We start from the raw sequence: 19,323 nt of genomic DNA, 5'->3' as shown, positions 1-19,323 counted from the left end.
CCTTCTCGTACTTTCCTTGTGGACTTTCTCCAGCAACAGGGGGTGGAGTTTTTCTTATGTTTTGAATCTCTCTAACTGGTTCTTCCTTCTTCCTCTTCCTCTTTTAAGTGCTCATTTGATTAGATTGGGTCCACTCAGAATAATCCAGGATAATCTCTCTATTTTAAGGACAACTGATTAGTGACCTTCATTACACTTGCAAAGTCCCTTCACAACAGTATACAGTTTAGTGTATGATTGGATAACCGGAAGACAAGCTTCAGGGGACGTCTTCAGAATAATTTTGGTTCTCAGAGTCAGATTGGCTGCTAGAAAGCATTGCAGACTTAGCAAGACTTTATTGTTGTCAACAGGACTGCATGGGTCCCACTGCTTCCAGAGAGAACACTCAGGCTTTGGTGATGAGCTCTGAACGCCAGCTTCCCCTTTCATTATGATGGATTTTCTTAGCAGACATACATCTTTTTTCTTTATTGCTGGCTGTTTTCTATTAGGGCTACTCCAATACATTGGACATTCATAAAATAATTTGGAGACTCAAAGGGTGTTCTTGCCTGCTTCCCAGAAAAGAAAACTTCACTGAAAACAGCAAGTTTTTCAGCAAAGGGCCGGCTAAGCAGAAGGATGGGAGATATTTCTCAAATCCACCTCCCTGAGAACTCAGAGGGTAGACTTTTTTGTTTGTTTGTTTTGATACAGAGTCTCACCCAGGCTGGAGTGCAGTGGCACAATCTCAGCTTACTGCAACCTCTGCCTCTAAGAGGGTAGAGTTTTTAAAAATGATGTGGCAGGCAGTTGGCTAGGGAATGGGTGCTGCCGACTGGTTGATGATGAAATCATAGGAGTGTCAAAAAACATTCTTTACGAGCTAAGTCAGTTTCTGGGTGAGAATTACAGGACCAGTTGAGTTAGTTTCTTGACATGAATCATGGGGGTTCCAGGTGGAGTTGGTCATCAGAATGCAAAAATCTGAAAAATATCTCAAAGATCAATCTTAGCTTTTGATCATCGTTATGTTATCTATAAAAGCAATTGGGGAATTACACTTCTTGTTATCGCCAGCTACATGACTCTTGAGTAGTAAGCGGTTATAGAAAGGCAAGCTAGGGAACAATAGCTGGGTATCATTTGACTACATCAACATCTCAGCAGAATTCAGGTTCCTCCCAGAATCTTAACCCTGTGGTCTTACAAAGGCAGTTTTAGTCCCTGAATAAGGAGGAGATTGGTTTGGGGAAGGAACTGTTATCATCTGTGTTTTAAAGTTAACAAAGGCAGTTAGCTTGTGAAGTTAGAGGCAAGATAGAGTCACCTTTGTCAGATTTCTCTCACTGTCATAATTTTTGCAAAGACAGTTTCAAGGGTAGGGTTGGAGGGCTGGATTGCTGCTCTACTAGAAGATCCTTTATTCCCTCTATAAATTTGGTCATCAGTGCCCATCAACGTTACAGCTCAAAGTCGCAAGGGACATGAGGAAGGAGCGGCATCACTCTGCCTTCCCACAAAGGGAACCCTAGGCTTTTGATACACCGAAGGAAACAGCAAACACACACACAACACTACATAACTAAACACACAAAGTTACAAAAGGAAAACCTCCACAACAGCCAAATGAAAAAAAAAAAAACTCTATTTACTTTCTTCTCCCAATAAAGTGTCTGTGTGAGTGTGGGAATGCCCACTTACTTTTAACATGTGCCTAACTAAAAAGGGTCTTTTCAGAGGTCTTTCCCTCAGAAACAAGGTCTCTTCCAGAGAAATTTTCTATCTCCACTACTGGAAAGAACCGTAACTACTATCATTTTTAAATAAAAATTAAAAAAAAAAAGTTATTTTGCCTTACTGGGCAGGCAACTACAAATTTGTTGAGTACCCATGTTGTATCAGGCACTAAGGTAAGTGATTTTTGTTTTCCTTTACCTAAATTGCAAATTAAACACAGGAGACCCTTTGAAACATGTTACCCAAATGTCACATCCTCACTGAGGACTTTCCTGGACCCCTCTCCCCCATTTGAATTTTGTTTGTTCGTTTGTTTTTGAGACAGAGTTTCACTCTGTGGCCCATGCTGGAGTGCAGCGGTGAGATCTTGGCTCACTGCAACCTCTGCCTCCAGGGTTCAAGTAATTCTCCTCCCTCAGACTCCCGAGTAGCTGGGACTACAGGCACATGCCACCACGTCCAGCTAATTTTTGTATTTTTAGGAGAGACAAAGTTTCAGCATGTTGGCAAGGCTGGTCTCTATCTCCTGACCTCAGGTGATCCACCCACGTTGGTCTCCCAAAGGGCTAGGGTTACAGGCATGAACCACTGTGCCCGGCCCCTATTTGAAATTTTAACAGTCCTCCAACCCAGCACACCCATTTTTTTTTATACTTTATATTTCTTTAAATAGTTTACATTAGCTTCAAATTTCCTATAATAGTTTTGCTACAATTGTGTTTATTGTCTCTTCCCCACTCTATTTTGTTTATTGTATGCTCCCTGAAGGAAGAAGTTTTGTCCATTCTGCTAGCTGTTCCGGACAGTGCCTGGCACACAGTAGGTGCTCAATGAATAGCTTTTGAATGAAGCAGTGAATAATCCTCACTGCAAGCCTTTGGGCTTGGCTCTCCTTTTATCTCTGTTGTACAAATGTGGAAACTGAGGCTTAGTGAAATAGAGAAAGGCACCTGGAGCCCACTGGTAGCAAGCGGCAAAACTTAGGCACATGATAGTAAAATGGTCACGGAGTTTGGAAAGCCCACCGCGGAGTAGATTAGCAGTAGCAGTGTAACTGTAACAAATCCGTTGCCCAATGCAGCAAGTTGATATGCCTATAGGAGACCCTGGGTTGCAATAGAGAAAGAGATACAACTGTAGGGCCGCTGAATGAGGAGATGGTAGGAAACCTCAAATCCATCTCCCCAGTGAATTTGCGGCTAGGGTTTTTTAGATTGTTGATTGGTCAAAAAGCGCAGGGTAAAATCACAGGACAGGGAGATGAAGAAACTGTATTCTCATGTTGATTCCATGCCTCTGTACAGGTCTTCACATTAGTTGATATCAGCTGTTTTTTCTGGAATTCAGGATCTGAAAAACATCTCAGGCAATTCTTAAGTGAAAGTCTTATGATTCTCACATCAGAAACCTTGTCTATAAGAACAATGGGAATGCAAATAGTCAGTATCCAGTGCTACATGACTTCTGGTTGCCAGAAAATGGGTCCAAGCGCAGCCTGATAAATGCTTAATTAAAACTATATTTCTGTCGAGAATTCTTGTCAGTCCTATGAGGATGGCTTCAGTAGTCTAGTAGTTATGTACATGGACTCTTGAGCCAGTCTTCCTAGGTTCAGTGCCCAGTTCTGCCCTTGGGCAAAGTACTAACCCTGTCTATATCATTGTTCCCCATCTGTCAGTGGGAGATGAAAGTAAAAGTACAATTACACCATACAATATCTGCAAGGATTAAATGAATTAATACAAGAGCAGTGCTTAGAAGAGTATAGCAAGTGCTAGTACAAATATGACATATATGTATATTACATGTGTATTACATATATGTAATATTTGTAATATATATCTAATATTTATTATATATATGTGTGTATATATATTTTTGGTTTTCTTTAATTTGGAACTCATATGTACCTGGCTCCCATCCTCCACCTCTCCCATAGTCTAGATGTTTTGCATTCTCCAAATGTGTCCAAATTTTAGCAATGTATTTGTTTACACATATATTTAGCTAATGTGTGTGTGAAATTACCCATTATGTAAATGGCTTTGGTTTAGTTAGCAGAATATGCGAGGATATGGTTAATGGGAAATTGTTTTGTGCAACTTGGAAAACAGAAGAATCATAAAAGAATCCTCTGGAGACACAGTCTGATCAAGGGATAACCAATACATTTGCAGGTTTTTGTTTTTAAATAATAATCAGCCACTAATGGCCCGGAGCATTGATTTATCTGCAGCAAGGCAGACTCTGTTTCCCTGCTACATTGCCAGCTGTCCTCTTCAGCATTAAGCCGCCTCACTTCAATCCAGTATCTGTCAATCCAGTTTTCAAGGAGGAAGCTTTAGAACAGTGAGGAGGGCGGGGTGCAGTAGCTCACACCTGTAATTTCAACACTTTGGGAAGCCGAGGTGGGGGGATCACTTGAAGTCAGGAGTTCAAGACCAACTTGGCCAACATGGTAAAATCCCATATCTCTACTAAAAATACAAAAAATTAGTCAAGTGTGGTGGTGGGTGGGCACCTGTAATCCTAGCTACTCAGGAGGCTGAGGCAAGAGAATTGTTTGAACATGGGAGGTGGATGTTGCAGTGATCCGAGATTGCACCACTTCACTCCAGCCTGGGTGACAGAGTGAGACTCCATCTCAAAAATAAAAATAAAAATAGGCCAGGAGTGGTGGCTCAGCCTATAATCCCAGCACTTTGGGAGGCCAAGGCGGGTGGATCACTTGAGGTCAGGAGTTTAAGACCAGCCTGGCCAACATGGTGAAACTCCATCTCTACTAAAACTACAAAAATTAGCTGGGCATGGTGGCGGGCGCCTGTAATCCTGGCTACGCAGGAGGCTGAGGCAGGAGAATCATTTGAACCCAGGAGGGTGGAGGCTGCAGTGAGCTGAGATCACGCCACTGCCCTCCAGCCTGAGCAACAAGAGCGAAACTCCTTCTCAAATACATAAATAAATAAATAAAAATAAACAGACAAACAGTGAAAACGCTTTGTCATTTTCGCGGATGGTTCCTGGCAGATGTTTCTGTGCTTTGTTTGGTAGGAGCCTTTTACTTTTTGCTGAGCTAGAATCTAGCCTGTTATGCACTGTGCACTCAAATTCCTTGGCAGACCGGTGAGGCTTTTAAATTCTTTCAAAAAGAAGGCTCTTGAAATTGGCCCTCCCTCAGGTGTCCTCTGCTGCTTCAGGCAGAACTCCCCTTCCATCTACGCAACTCTCCCTCTAGACTGGGAGGGCCTGGCCCCGCTATGCTGGGTGAGAACAGCATTATTCCGTGTAAGTGGGTCATATGGAACAAATCCCCAAAGAAACCTTAGAAAAAGAAAAAAAAAGTGCCTAAAAGGCAAAACCAAAACCAAAATCTTAACACTAAGTTTTCTTCAGTATCTTTTTTTTTTTTTTGCAAAACAAAGAAGCAAACCCAACAACAACTAAGCTTGGTATGCAGATATCAGCGGATACCCTTAGTTAAGCCTAAGTGAAAAATTCCTCCAGTCATTCATTCATTCACATATTCACGTATTCACTCAACCTTATTTATTTTGCCCCGCTATGTGCTAGGTATTTTGCTAGACAGCAGGGGTGCAGGAAAAGTATACAATGAACTAAGACAAAGATACTTTCAATATTATTTTCTTTATGAAACCTGAGATTGAAAAGCAGATGTCCCAAAGGAAGCCTTGTATTGCTATTCAATGTTAACCCACATTTTGCTAGAAGTGGTGCTAGACATGGGAGTATATGGAGGTTATCCCCAAATCTTTTTTTAAGTATATTTTTCCCCTCCCTCTTTTCTATCCCCAATTCTTAATGAGGGGAGGGATTTATTATAAAATAGACATAGTGTACACATTTAGGGCCATCTTCTTATGAGGTCATCATATTTCCCCCTCCCTAAGACATCGAGCCTTAACCCTCAGGCCTGTGAATAAGATGTGATATCACACTCGAAATTATGTTACGCTTCATGGCAAAGGGATTTTGCAGCTGTAGTAAAGGTTAAGAATCAATGGACTTTGAGTTAGTTAAAAGAGCAATTATTTTGGTGGACCTAAGTCTAATCACTTTCAAAGCAGAAATCAGTGTCTACAGAAGCAGTGAGAAAAATAATAAAAAAAGTAATAAAAGACTAAGCTGAGAGTTTCTCCATATGGGAGCAGAAGAGGAAGTCAGAGGGGGAGGCTTTGATGCAAGTGGGGTTTTTCATTGCTGAGCTGGGGAGGATCATGGGACAAGGACCAAAGGGCAGCCCCTGTGCGCTGAGAGTGGTATACAGCTGTCAGCCAGGGAGAAGACAAGAACCTCAGGCTTACAACCCAAGGAGTTAAATTCTGCCTGTAAATTCTGGTCAAATGAGCTTTGAAGCAAATTCTCCCCCAGAGTCACTAGAGAAGAACCCAGCACCGTTGACACTTGGATGTCAGCCTCATGAATCCCTAACTAAAGAACCCAGTTGAGTCTGCCTGGATTCCAAGCCTTCAGATTGTGAGATTATAAATGGAAGTTGTTTTAAGCTGCTAAGTTTTTTGGTCATGTATTATGCAGCAATGAAAAACTGAATAGCTTATCCTTGGTTATTCTGCATTTTTATAGATAGTTTGTAGTTAAGACGTCTTAAAACTTAAATGGATCCTGAGAGGCCGATGTGGTTCTTAATAATTGATAATGAAATTACCTTCTTATATTTGTATAACCCTATTTACAAAGTACTTCTGCGTATGATTTTCTTATCTTATTTTCACAGCTTGTGAGGAATCTTTATTTCCAGTTAAAGTCAAAGAAAGTGAGGACAAGTCATACTGTGCCTTGTTGACGCTTCCTGCTAAGTGGTAGAAGAGGGATTTGAATTCAGACCCTGGTGCTCTCACTTGACCTAGGCATGCTCATTAGAAAACTGACAGGTTACCCAACATACAGGTTCTTTTTCTATCTTGTTTTCTCTTCATTACTAACATCATCATTGTTGTTGTCATCAGTGTTGAGGGCATTCTTCTCCTCCTGCTTGTTTACTAAATGCTCATGAGCTAAATCATGACAGTGAAAGCAGACTTTTTAAAAAGTTAAAACATGTATGGAACACCTATGATGTACCATGAAACTTACCATTAACAGGGCAAATAAAATGACAAGTGTCCTCTTTGTTGCATGCCATGACATTGGGTTTTGGAAATCCACCAAGAGGATGCTCTGCCAATGCATGTGGAATACATAAAAAATATAAATAGCCTTCTTTTTTGTAGCTAGCTCACAAAATGAAATAATCTGTCAATCTTTTTGTCTCTGTAACTTTTTAAAAAATTTTGTATAAACCTTTTTTCTGTGAAACAGTCGTTTGGGGAATGATTCATATTTCCAGATTATTCTAGAAAAATGGTTAGGGCAATTTAATTTGTGTTGGAGGGATTGGAATCTAGGAGAACATGAGGTAAGATTCCCAGTGTGTATTCTTACCAGTCTCGTAACCTAGTAAATCTCCCGCAGCCCTCCTCCCACCACATCAACCCCTATAGAGTTGTGGGACCATGAGCAGGACTTGGCAGGGCCATTGAAACCTGTGCTCGCTCTTCCACAAGAGTCTGCCTTTCATCCCTTTGAATCAATCCAACTGCCCTAGAAGAAGGCTGTCGGATTGAAACCAAAGGCTAAGCCACTCTCAACAAAGAGCAGAACATCCCATTACCCTGAGCCACGGTTCCTTGCTGCGTTTCTCTCACCCTCTCTTTAAATTTCACCTCCTGCCCAGGAGTCTTGTAGGGTAGAAGGAAACAAAGTATAAGAGTAAGGTGTAATGTGGCTTGAGCCACTGACTGTCTGGCATGCCTATCATCATCTAGTCAGACAGTTTGGGGTTAATGTAGAGGGCCTAAATCCGTCTGTCAGTGTCTGTCTCATTCTGCCCCTGTAACAACTGTTGTTATGGGAATGGAATCATGTAAGGATGACTTCCCTCCCTGCAAGAACATCCTGTGCACAGATGATGCTCTGAGGAGTAATGGAGGGCTGGGAAAGGGCTTGTTTAGTGACCGGGGGCGGTTCTGAAAGGCATGTTTAGGAGGGGTTTATGGGCTGCAATCTGTTGGGGCTTGTATTGAGACTGAGTTGGCATAGCAGGCCCATTCTGCATTTAGATTACAACAGCCTGTGGGGTAGGTGAGGGATAACTTCCCCCTCCTCTTACTATACCCCCTGCTCAGCCATCACTCAGTACACCGTTGTTGATAAGCCATCATCTTGTTGCCTCTAAGTCTGAGGACACCCTTGGTGTGTGGCTCCCATGACTGATTTTGTTTTTCTTTCTTTTCCCCTAGATAAAAGGGACATGGGGCCAGTAAACTTCATCCTGTTTGGTTAATGAGAAAAGCAAGACTTGGTCAACCAGAGACTCTTGCTTACAGAAATAACCCATGACAGAAACAAAGAGAGAGAATGGAAAAATTCTGTATTTGGTATGCATGTGATAAGAAAAAAATAGAAGTCCAAATCCAAAAAAAAAAAAAAAGGAAAAAATCCATTATGCCTATTTCACTTCTATCAAGAACAGATTTTAAAAAAATCAAAGTCCCATCTGTTCTGTGTCAACATTAGAGATTGTACATTGTGTTTTATCAAAGGCAGGTTTGCCATGGCAGTGGGGGTTATATTTTTGGAACGTGCTTGGAAACCCAGAGCAGCTGAAAGCAGAGCCTGGCACCTTGAGGCCTCTCCCGCTGCCTGTGTTTGTGTTCCTCCAGCACCTGATGTTTTAAATTGATTTGTTTGACCAGAGGTCCCTGGAAAAAGACGAGCAGGTAAGGGCGGTTGCCTGAGCCTCCAGAACAAACACAGGTTAGGGCCCAAGGCTTTCAGAAAAACAAGGCAGTTTTTTTTGTTATTGTTTGTTTGTTTTGTTTTTTTTGAGACGGAGCCTGGTTCTGTCACCCAGGCTAGAGTGCAGCAGTGCAATCTCTGCTCACCGCAACCTCTGCCTCCCCAGTTCAAGCGATTCTCCCACCTCAGCCTCCGAAGTAGCTGAGATTCCAGGCACCTGCCATCATGCCTGGGTAATTTTCATATTTTTGTAGAGACGAAGTTTCACCATGTTGGGCAGGCTGGTCTCGAACTCCTGACCTCAGGTGATCCACCCACCTTGGCCTCCCAAAGTGCTGGGATTACAGGCATGAGCCACCACACCCGGCCAGGGCAGTTTTCTTGAACGAGTTTGTACTCTGAGTGCACAGCAGTAACCACACTCACTCTGTAGTCTCAAGAGTTCACATTCAACGGGGGCTGGCTTAATCCATTCAAGAGTTATGCTGGGGTAGAAATCCAGTCCTGGAACCTTCTTTCTGTTCTCCTTCATTGGTTCCCCAGGGTCACCCTCAGCTGGTCAGCTAATAAGGACAGGTAGACTTGCTCCTAACTACTTAGTTTCCAGGTCAGAAGAGAAGAAGATAGACAAAGCCATCTACCACCCTAGCTGCTTTCTCCCTCTGCCCTGACCAGTGCATCCAACGTCAATTCCATGTCACTGTAGTTACTCTAAGGACAAAACATGATGTTGTGTTATGATTAAAAGGAAAAGGCTCCATCTCATTCACATCCTTCAACAGTTGTTGCTTTCTGAATACATATTGTTGCTATCAGGATCGTATCACTGCTCCTGAAAAATAATTCCAGCCTCTTCTGGAACTAGAGGTGGTGAGAAAGTCCTGAAGGAGATGTTTGTTCAGGCGAGTCAGTGAATGACTCCTTCAGTTGCATAGATTTAGAATGAACAGGTATCCATCAGGAAAGTGGCAATTGAGAAAGGCAGAACTTTGATCATGGTGTCATTCACTGAGATGCCTGGCATGCAAAGCTTAAAAACCAGTTTGAATTAAAAGCCCAATGACAAAAAGAAGTGAGGAAGATGGGCCAGGATGGAGCAGGGTGATCCAGCTGAAGCCTAGTGGACAGAAAAGATCAGAAAGACCCCCCAAAAACTAGCTTAGGTAGGCAGCCCAGGCTCTAAGTGGAAGGGGAAGAGGAGAGCTGGCTTTGGCAAAGTAGTGGGTGAAGCTGTACCAAGGCCCACTGGTTAAGCTTTGGAGCCAAGTGGCTAAGTTTGTTATTTACTACAGGGATTCTCTGTATTCTGATCAATGATTTAGATCAACAAGGTCATCTCAGTAGCAGTGGAGGTGCATCAAATAAGGCAAGTTAGGCAGGCCAGTTTCATAGTGGCACAGGGTGGCAGTGAGAAGAAATTATAGTTAACAGATCAAACCTCAGCTTTTTCTCTTCTTGCTACAAAGAATCAGAACCACAGCCCTGACCCCACTCCCCTTAAATGAAGAGCCCCACGGCCCTGATATACTTATATTGTAGCAGGACAAGCTGTAGACAAAACCCCTCAGACACCAAGTTAAAGAAGGAAGCAGTTTATTCAGCCGGGAGCATCAGCAAGACTCCTGTCTCAAGAGTTGGGCTCCCTGAGTGAGCAATTCCTGTCCCTTTTAAGGGCTCACCACTCTAAAGGTGTATGTGTGAGAGGGTTGTGATCGATTGAGCAAGCAGGGGGTGCCTGAATGGAGGCTGCATGCACTGGTAATTAGATCAGAACAAAACAGGACGGGGATTTTCACAGTGCTTTTCTATACAATGTCTGTAATCTACAGATAACACAACTGATTAGGTCAGGGGTCGATCTTTAACTACCAGGCCTAGGGTGTGGTGCCGGGCTGTCTGCTTGTGGATTTCATTTCTGCCTGTTAGTTTTTACTTCTTCTTTCTTTGGAGGCAGAAATTGGGCATAAGACAATATGAGGGGTGGTCTCCTCCCCTTATTCCAGTCATTGCTGGAAAAGGTCTCAAGTCTGTGTCTTTCTACTAATAGGCTAGGTGGATATTCCTGTGATGATCTGAAAAAATGAAAGAGCTATAGCCATATTTGGAAGCCACACTGCAGCAGGCAGATTTTATAATTTCACCTCACATACTCTGAGCTTGAGAGTGAAATTTATAGCCGAATTTTTAGAGTTATTTTAGGAGTAAAGCTCCATTTTTTGCCTTTTTAAAGTAAAAGCTAATCTGCTCTATCTCCAAAACATTTTTATTGGGGAAAGTGTATTCTGAGATATTTCTGACCCCAAAAAGAGTAGGTATGGAAATCTGAGCCACATCTTTCGAAGATATTTTTGTGGGGATTGGCTCGAAACCCCTGGTTACATCTAAAGAATGTGCTGATCATTGCTACATTCCTGGAATTCTTCAGAAGACTGAAGCTGGAGACCCTCCACCAGAGAGAACAGTTCTCATGGTAGAGCCAAGACTCAACCTCTAAAAAGAAAATTCCTGAAGGGATTAAAGGGGCCCTCATTAAGTTTGTATTAGTGAAAACAATTTAACTTGAGGTTACATTAAATCAGGGCACCACTGCTAAATGGGTTTAAGGGAAGGTTCCTTGGTGCCCCTTTATGGCAGTGGTCAGAGCGGGGGATGGGTAAAGCAGTGGAGAACTGAATAGCCCTCACTTCAGTTTATGATCAATGAACCCTTGATGTGTTCACATTGGAGCTAAGGCTGTGATGGGCTTAACGTGTTTTGAGAAATATTTTCTCTGGGCTCTAATGATTGCTTCTTCAGGGGAAGAAGAATGCCTTTTTTTTAGTTATAAATTTCAATCTAAGTGTTTATCAAATAAAGGAAAGAATAAACAAATATTGACTCTGCAGTCAGGAGGCCTGGATTTCAATCCAAGGTCCAACATAGTGACTTTCGTCACTCTGCTGTCATTGCTCTGATAGTGCATCTTATTTTTTTTTATCTCCTTGAATTGTAATAATCTAATTCACGTGTCAGATTCCCCAAACTAGCCTATGAATTCCTTAAGGATAAAGGTTATACCTATTGTCAGGCCTCTGAGCCCAAGCCTGCATGTACATCCAGATGGCCTGAAGTAACTGAAGAATCACAAAAGAAGTGAAAATGGCTGGTTCCTGACATTACCTTGTGAAATTCCTTCTCCTGGCTCAGAAGCTCCCCAACTGAGCACCTTGTGACCCCCGCCCCTGCCCGCCAGAGAATAACCCCCTTTGACTGTAATTTTCCACTACCTACCCAAGTCCTATAAAACAGCCCTATCCCTATCTCCCTTCCCTGACTCTCTTTTCGGACTCAGCTGGCCTGCACCCAGGTGATTAAAAAGTTTTATTGCTCACACAAAGCCTGTTTGGTGGTCTCTTTACACGGATGTGCATGACACCTCTGTCTGATTCGGTTCAACAGTTTATTGTTGAGCAAGAGGCCACATTTGCTGCAGTTGATGGTAAAAACAAGGACTCTGGGGATAGATTGCCTGGCATCACATCTTGACTCCTCCATTTCTTAGCTGTGTGAGCTCAGGGAAGTAGCTTAATCTCTCTGTGTCTCAGAGTAAAACTAGACAATGCTATCACCAATCTCACTGAGTTATGTGGAAACTAAACCACAAATACATTTAAAATGTTTGGGACAGTGATACATGCTCAGCAAAATCTACAAGTATTATTTTCCTTATTATCATTGTTGATAATATATATTTGTCAATAAAGTCACCAATACTTTATTCAACTGTTTCCACACTGTTGATAAAGACATACCTGAGACTAGGCAATTTACAAAAGAAAGAGGTTTAATTGACTTACAGTTCCACATGGCTGGGGAAGCCTCACAATCATGGCAGAAGGCAAGCAGAAGCAAGTCACATCTTACATGGATGGCAGCAGGCAAAGAGAGCCAGGCAAAAAGGGTTTCTTCTTATAAAACCATCAGATCTCATGAGACTTATTCACTACCATGAGAACAGTATGGGAGAAACTGCCCCCATGATTGAATTATATCCCACCAGGTCCCTCCCATAACCTGTGGTAATTATGGGAGTACAGTTCAAGATGAGATTTGGGTGGGGATACAGAGCCAAATCATATTAAATACTCTATCTCCCTGACCCTGTTTTCTTATGTATAATTCAGGGACTACTACATAATAATAACAACAATAACCTGAAGTGCTGTTGTGAGGATCAAACGAGACAATGGCTAACAGTCAAAATGTCTCTTTAAAAAACCACAAGGCACTTTGAAACTCTGTTACCGTAATTTCTAATATTAACTGCAGCACAGGAAGAGGTGATTTTATCATACATTCACAGTCCAAATGAGGCCAGGCTAGGCTGGAATATACTTGGTGCTTCCAAGAGCCCAAAGTACTGCTTAGCTGGGATGTAAACTGTCTAAGCCTCTGGGATTACTGTGCTTTTTTAGGTACTTACATTAAAGTACAACCACAGGTCTTTCAGCAAGCACTATGTTTGAATCAAAGCTGCCGGACTTTACTGTCCTCATCTTCACTGTCCTGGCCCAAAGGTCTGACAGCTCTCAGAGCTGCCCCTGGCTTTTGAGATGCTAGATATCAACAGTCAACTCTTTGCCTGCAGACTGGATCATTGATGTGTAGATTTTATTAGGTGCTATTGAGAACTCAGAAAAGCCACAGAAAAGCATGGGCCAGGAGTTGAAACACATGGGATTACCACTAATAAATCATGGTGCCCTGAATAAGCTCTATCCCCTGTGGTTTTTTGGGATTCAGTTTCCATATTTACAAAATAAAAGCAGTTAGATTATTGCTAAGATTCCTGCAGAGTAACTGCCTTAGGAGTCATGAGTCCTATTGTACTGGTGCCTCTGTCATTCGCTTGCACTGTGACCTTGGGCCAGTCACAGTCTCCCTTTGGTCCCTTGTGCCCTCATGTGTACAGGGTTTTCCTCAAACGTCTATTTTTGTGTCCCTACGATGTCATTCACTACTCCAGTGAATGACAGTGCTCGCATATACACTCAGACATACACACACATTAGTAAATATCAGTGGTTATTGTGTGCAAAGTCCTATGGCTTAGCTCTTTGCAGCATGGTGCTGGTTTTGGTTTGGTTTGGTTTGCTTTTGTTTTTTTCTTTTTTGAGACAGAGTCTGACTCTGTCATCCAGGCTGGAGTGCAGTGGTGCGATCTTGGCTCACTGCAACCTCTGCCTCCTGGGATCAAGCGATTCTCATGCCTCAGCCTCCCAAGTAGCTAGGACTACAGGCACGGGCCACCATGCCTAGCTAATTTTTGTATTTTTAGTAGATACGGGGTTTTGCCACATTGGCCAGGATGGTCTCGAACTCCCGGCCTCAAGCAATCTACCTACCTTGGCCTCCCAAACCACTAGGATTATAGGCAGGAGCCACTGTGCCTGGCCATTTGGCATGTATTTTTAAATGTAATCTTTTTAACAACTTTATGTGAAAGGTATTTTTGCCTTTATTTTATAAATGAGAGAAATGAGGCTAAGAGACTGTAACTGAATTACCCAATAGCACACCACCAGTAAGTAGTATAGCTAGGGTTCGAATCTAGTTAATCTAACTCCACCTAACCATTATGTTATGTCACTTAAAAAATTTTCCTTGTCTGCATCATATCTGTCCTAGCTTAACTTCACTTATTTTTTATTAAGGTTACTCAATTATTGGGCATGTGGGAAATGTTGATTCATGGGGTGCCTAGATTTTAACCTGAGATGGAACACATGAGTTAGCTGGATCCATAGCGAATTGGAAGACTATCGTTGTTCAGTGGAGTTGCTGCCACTGAATCTAGCAGCAGCCTGCAGGGTTCTGTCCTTTTCACTGTTAATATTTTAAGCAACAGCATGAAGGAGGGCATGAACTGGGCAAATTCACGGTGACATGATTTTGGAAAGGCTGGCAAATAGACCAAGTGACAGAATCAAAATGGAAAAAGGCGTGACCTGCTAAGCACTTTCTATGCATTATTGCATTTTAAAACCCGCAACTCTGACTAGGGCTATGATTATCTCCATTTAATGCATGAAGAGACCAAAGCTTAGGGAGCTGACCATTCAAAGATGACACAGCCTGTGTGTTGCTTTTTCTTCCCCAAAAATAAACTTTAAAAACATTTTTGGAATAATTTTATAGAGAACTTGTAAAGATAACACACAGAAACCTGGTATAATCTTCACCCAATTTACTCTATTGATGACATCTTATATTGTGGTGGTAGGTTTGTCAAACTAAGAAATCAACATATGGGGTTCTGTCTCTCAGCTTTGGAGCCTCCCTCCCTCTATCCCTGTACAGGGGAGCTTCTTCTTTCTTTCTTCCCCCTTCTTTCTTGCCTATTAAACTCCTTGCTCCTTAAAACAAACAACCAAAAAAGAAAAAGAAAGAAAGAAATAAACATCAGTACATTATTATTGACTGAGCCCCAGCTTTTATCTATATTTAACATTTTTTTCTATTAATGTCCTTACATTAGTTTTCCATGGCTACCATAACAAAATACCACAGGCTGGGTGGCTAATAACAACAGAAACTTACTCCGTTGTTTCAATCTCTCGAACCCGGGAGGCAGAGGTTGTAGTGAACCAAGATTGCATCACTGCACTCCAGCCTGAGAGACAGAGTGAGACCCTGTCACACACACACACACACACACACACACACACACACACACACAGCATGCAAAGAGCCAAGCAGTAGGTCTTTGCACACGGTAAGCACTAACACTTACTAGTGTGTGTATGTCTGAGTGTAAATGTGAGCACTGTTATTAACTGGGTCAGTGACTGACATCGGAAAAATTGGCTGAGGCTAGGTATCCAAAATCAAGGTGCCCGGAAGGCCATGCTCCCTCTGAAGGCACCGGGAAAGTGTTTCGCATTTCCTCTTCTAGCTTCCAGTGATTGCTGGCAGTCCTTGCTGTTTCTTGACTTGTAGATGCATCACTCCAATCACTGTCTCCAACTTCCCTTGCTGATCTTCCCTATGTCTGTGTCTCTGTATACAAAATTTTCTCTTCTGATATTGCTTTTATGGCCCACCCTAACCCAGTGTGATCTCATTTCAAGTTGATTACATCTGCAAAGGCCCTATTTCCAAATAAGGTCAGAGTCACAGGTTATTGGTGGAAATACATTTTTTGGGAGGGACACTATTTACCACAATACAGTCCTCTCTCTATTTCATCAGGCAATCCAGAATACCACATTGCATTTAGTAACTATGTCTTCTCATTCTTCTCTGGTCTATTGTAGTTGCTTAGACCTTCCTTGCTCTTCATAACCTTGACAGTCTTAAGGTGTACTGGTCAAGTATCCTGTAGATGTCTGGGTTTGTCTAACATGCCAGCTCTCAGGTCTTAGTTACTAAGCTATAGAGATAAAACATTCCTAAGAAGCACCTGCTGGCTTATTCATTTGCTTTTTCTCTTGTGGGCTTGCTTAGCATTGACAACATAGGTGGCGGCTCAATACATACCTGATAAATTGATTGATGCAGAGCTTGTTGTATTCCTGCCACATCCCAACTCCCTTTCCCCAAACATGGAAGTGTGGTCTTCCTTCTTGTGTGTATAAGACAAAGCTGTTCACATTGTTGGCTACAATAATGGATCAAGGGGTACTGTGAACAGAGTTGGACCTGACCCCTGCCTGGTGGGCTTGACAATGGCAGAAAAGCAGAGATCACCTGCAGGAGTTTAGCTGCATACAAAGGCTCCTCAGCTTGTCAAGGCCCAGGTGAATTGACAGGAGGAAAAACTAGAACTTGCTCCTCTTTTACAATAAGTAGATTATGTGGATTCAAATTCTTCACTGAATATTGATGATAACCAAATAAAGAAAGCTCCTTTATTAAGCATACCTAGACCTTCAATTCAATTTAGTAGTGAAAGTAAGTATATATAAATAAGTGGATTGAAATTCTGGAATTCTAGCCTAGTCATGTATTTGCCTGTTTATTTATATATGTACTCATGTATTAATGTATTCACTCTGGGAGTGGGCAGACTGATGCACTATGGGGTAAGTAGAAAGACTACATTATTTGGAATTAGCAAGGTGTCTTACAATTCCTAGGTCTCTTAAGATACCAGTTATCCCTAAAGCTAAGTCTCAGTTTCCCCAGCTTTAACATCAGAATAATACATCCACTTGTGGTGCTGCTTTTGTCTCCTCACCTCTTATTCCTCCTGCCTTGGTATCTCTTTAGGGTACCACCTACTCCTATTGGATATAGCCTTTTTGCCAAGTGTCCTAGGTTCCCCAAGCCAAAGAGTGGACACACGTCTCAAGATAGCCTTGTTCGATTTTATATCTTTGGAATGTGACTCTCAAGGGATATGCTGTAATGGCAGAAGCAACACACACATTCATTCTGGCAGAGGCATTCTGAAAAGGCTCTTCATTGGTTCCTGCTACCCAGACCTCTTGGAAAAACTTCTATTTATTTTTTCACAAGTCATACTCTTCATCCTTTCCTTGTATTCTGTGAGTCTCCTGGTATTCTTCCCAGAATTAAAAAAAAGAAAATCTCTTTATGGAAGCCAGAGTTGGTCTTGATTGCTGTGGCTAAGAACACTGATGGACATTTTGTTTCTTCCTCAAATCCCTGCCACATTTCAAGAGCTAGAGATAATTCTTTTCTCTTAATTCCCATATGTATTGGGTTGGTGCCAAAGTAATTATGGTTTCTGCATTGTTGAAATTTGCCATTTCATGCCATTTCTATTTGGAATACATTCTTAAATAAATGCGGTTATGTTACACATCATTTTAATGTGCATTTCTCGCTTTATGTTTTTTGCTAATGACTTATTACTTGCTGTTTATTTTATGTTGATTTTAGACTATGGATAAAAAGCAAATTCGAGTGATTTTCTTATTTGAGTTCAAAATGGGTTGTAAAGCAGCGGAGACAACTTGCAACATCACCAACGCCTTTGGTCCAGGAACTGCGAATGAACGTACAGTGCAGTCATGGTTCGAGAAGTTTTGCAAAGGAGACAAGAGTCTTGAAGATGAGGAGCATAGCGACCAGCCATCGGAAGTTGACAACGACCAAGTGAGAGAAATCATTGAAGCTGATCCTCTTACAGCTACAGGAGAAGTTGCCAAAGAACTCAACATCAACCATTGTATGGTTGTGTGCATTTGAACCAAATTGGAAAGGTGAAAAAGCTCGATAAGTGGGTGCCTCATGAGCTGAGTGAAAATAAAAAAATTGTTGTTTTGAAGTGTCATCTTTTCTTATTCTATCCAACAACAACGAGCCATTTCCTGACTAGACTGTGATGAAAAGTGGATTTTGTACAACAACCGTCAACAACCAGTTCAGTGGTTGTACCGAGAAGCTCCAAAGCACTTCCCAAAGCCAAACTTGCACCAAATAAAAGGTCACAGTCAGCCTGGCATGGTGGCTCATGCCTGTAATGCCAACACTTTGGGAGGCCGAGGTGGGTGGATCACCTGAGGTCAGGAGTTCGAGACCAGCCTGGTCAACATGATGAAACCCCATCTCTACCAAAGAAATACAAAAAAATTAGCCAGGCATGGTGGCGGGTGCCTATAATCCCAGCTACACAGGATACTGAGGGAGGAGAATCGCTTGAAGCAGTGAGGCAGAGGTTTCAGTGAGCCTAGATCATGCCATTCATTGCACTTCAGCCTGGGCAACAAGAGTAAAACTCCATCTAAAAAAACAAAACAAAACAAAACAAACAAACAAATAAAAAACACATACAAAACAAAACAAAAAAACCCGCAAAAGGTCACCGTCACTGTTTGGTGGTCTGCTGCCGGCCTGATCCACTACAGCTTTCCGAATCCTGCTGAAACCATTACATCTGAGAAGTATGCTCAGCAAATTGATGAGATACACCAAAAACTGCAACACCTGCAGCTGGTATTGGTCCACAGAAAGGGCCCAATTCTCCACAACAACACCCGACTGCATGTCACACAGCCAATCCTTCAAAAGTTGAACAAATTAGGCCAGGTGCAGTGGCTCATGCCTGTAATCCCAGCACTTTGGGAGGCCAATGTGGGCGGATCACTTAAGGTCAGGAGTTTGAGACCAGCCTGGCCAACATGGTGAAAATGTAAAAATTAGCCAGGCATAGTAAAATTACAGGCATAGGTGCCTGTAATCCCAGCTACTCGGGAGGCTGATGTGAGAGAACCTCTTGAACCTGGGAGACGGAGGTTGCAGTAAGCTGAGATCGCGCCACTGCACTCCAGTCTGGGAGACAGAGTGAGACTCTGTCTAAAAAAAAAAAAAAAATGTTGAACAAATTGGGTTACGACGTTTTACCTCATCCACCATGTTCACCTGACCTCTTGCCAACTGACTACCACTTCTTCAAGCACCTCAACAGCTTTTTGGAGGGAAAACACTTCACAACCAACAGGATGAAGAAAATGCTTTTCAAGAGTTCATCAAATCCGGAAGCATGGATTTTTATGCTACAGGAATAAACAAACTTATTTCTCATTGGCAAATATATGTTGATTGTAATTGTAATGGTTGCTATTTTGATTAATAAAGATGTGTTGCAATTACGTTTGCATCAACCTCAGGTTGCAGTTTATTTATTTATTATAAAGTAATATCTCAGGAATTTATTTATTTATTTATACCTTCCTGAGAACTTTTTCCCTTACATTCTGTTACTTCTGTATCCATTGTTTTCTGGCCACTAAACAGACAGCCTAGTGGAGTGGTTGCTATAGACTGAATTGGGTCCCC

General features: G+C 42.1%; 1 pseudogene; it reads left to right on the top strand.

Annotated features, from left to right (window-relative positions):
• Nucleotides 1-17,427: 17,427 nt before the first annotated feature.
• Nucleotides 17,428-19,117, top strand: LOC123575120 (histone-lysine N-methyltransferase SETMAR-like; annotated as a pseudogene).
• The last annotated feature ends 206 nt before the right edge of the window (nucleotides 19,118-19,323 follow it).

Source organism: Macaca fascicularis, chromosome 8 (genome assembly GCF_037993035.2).
Source record: "Macaca fascicularis isolate 582-1 chromosome 8, T2T-MFA8v1.1".
Classification (NCBI taxonomy): Eukaryota; Metazoa; Chordata; class Mammalia; order Primates; family Cercopithecidae; genus Macaca; species Macaca fascicularis.
Note: the sequence above shows the minus strand (reverse complement) of the source record. Positions and strands in the feature narration are given on the sequence as shown.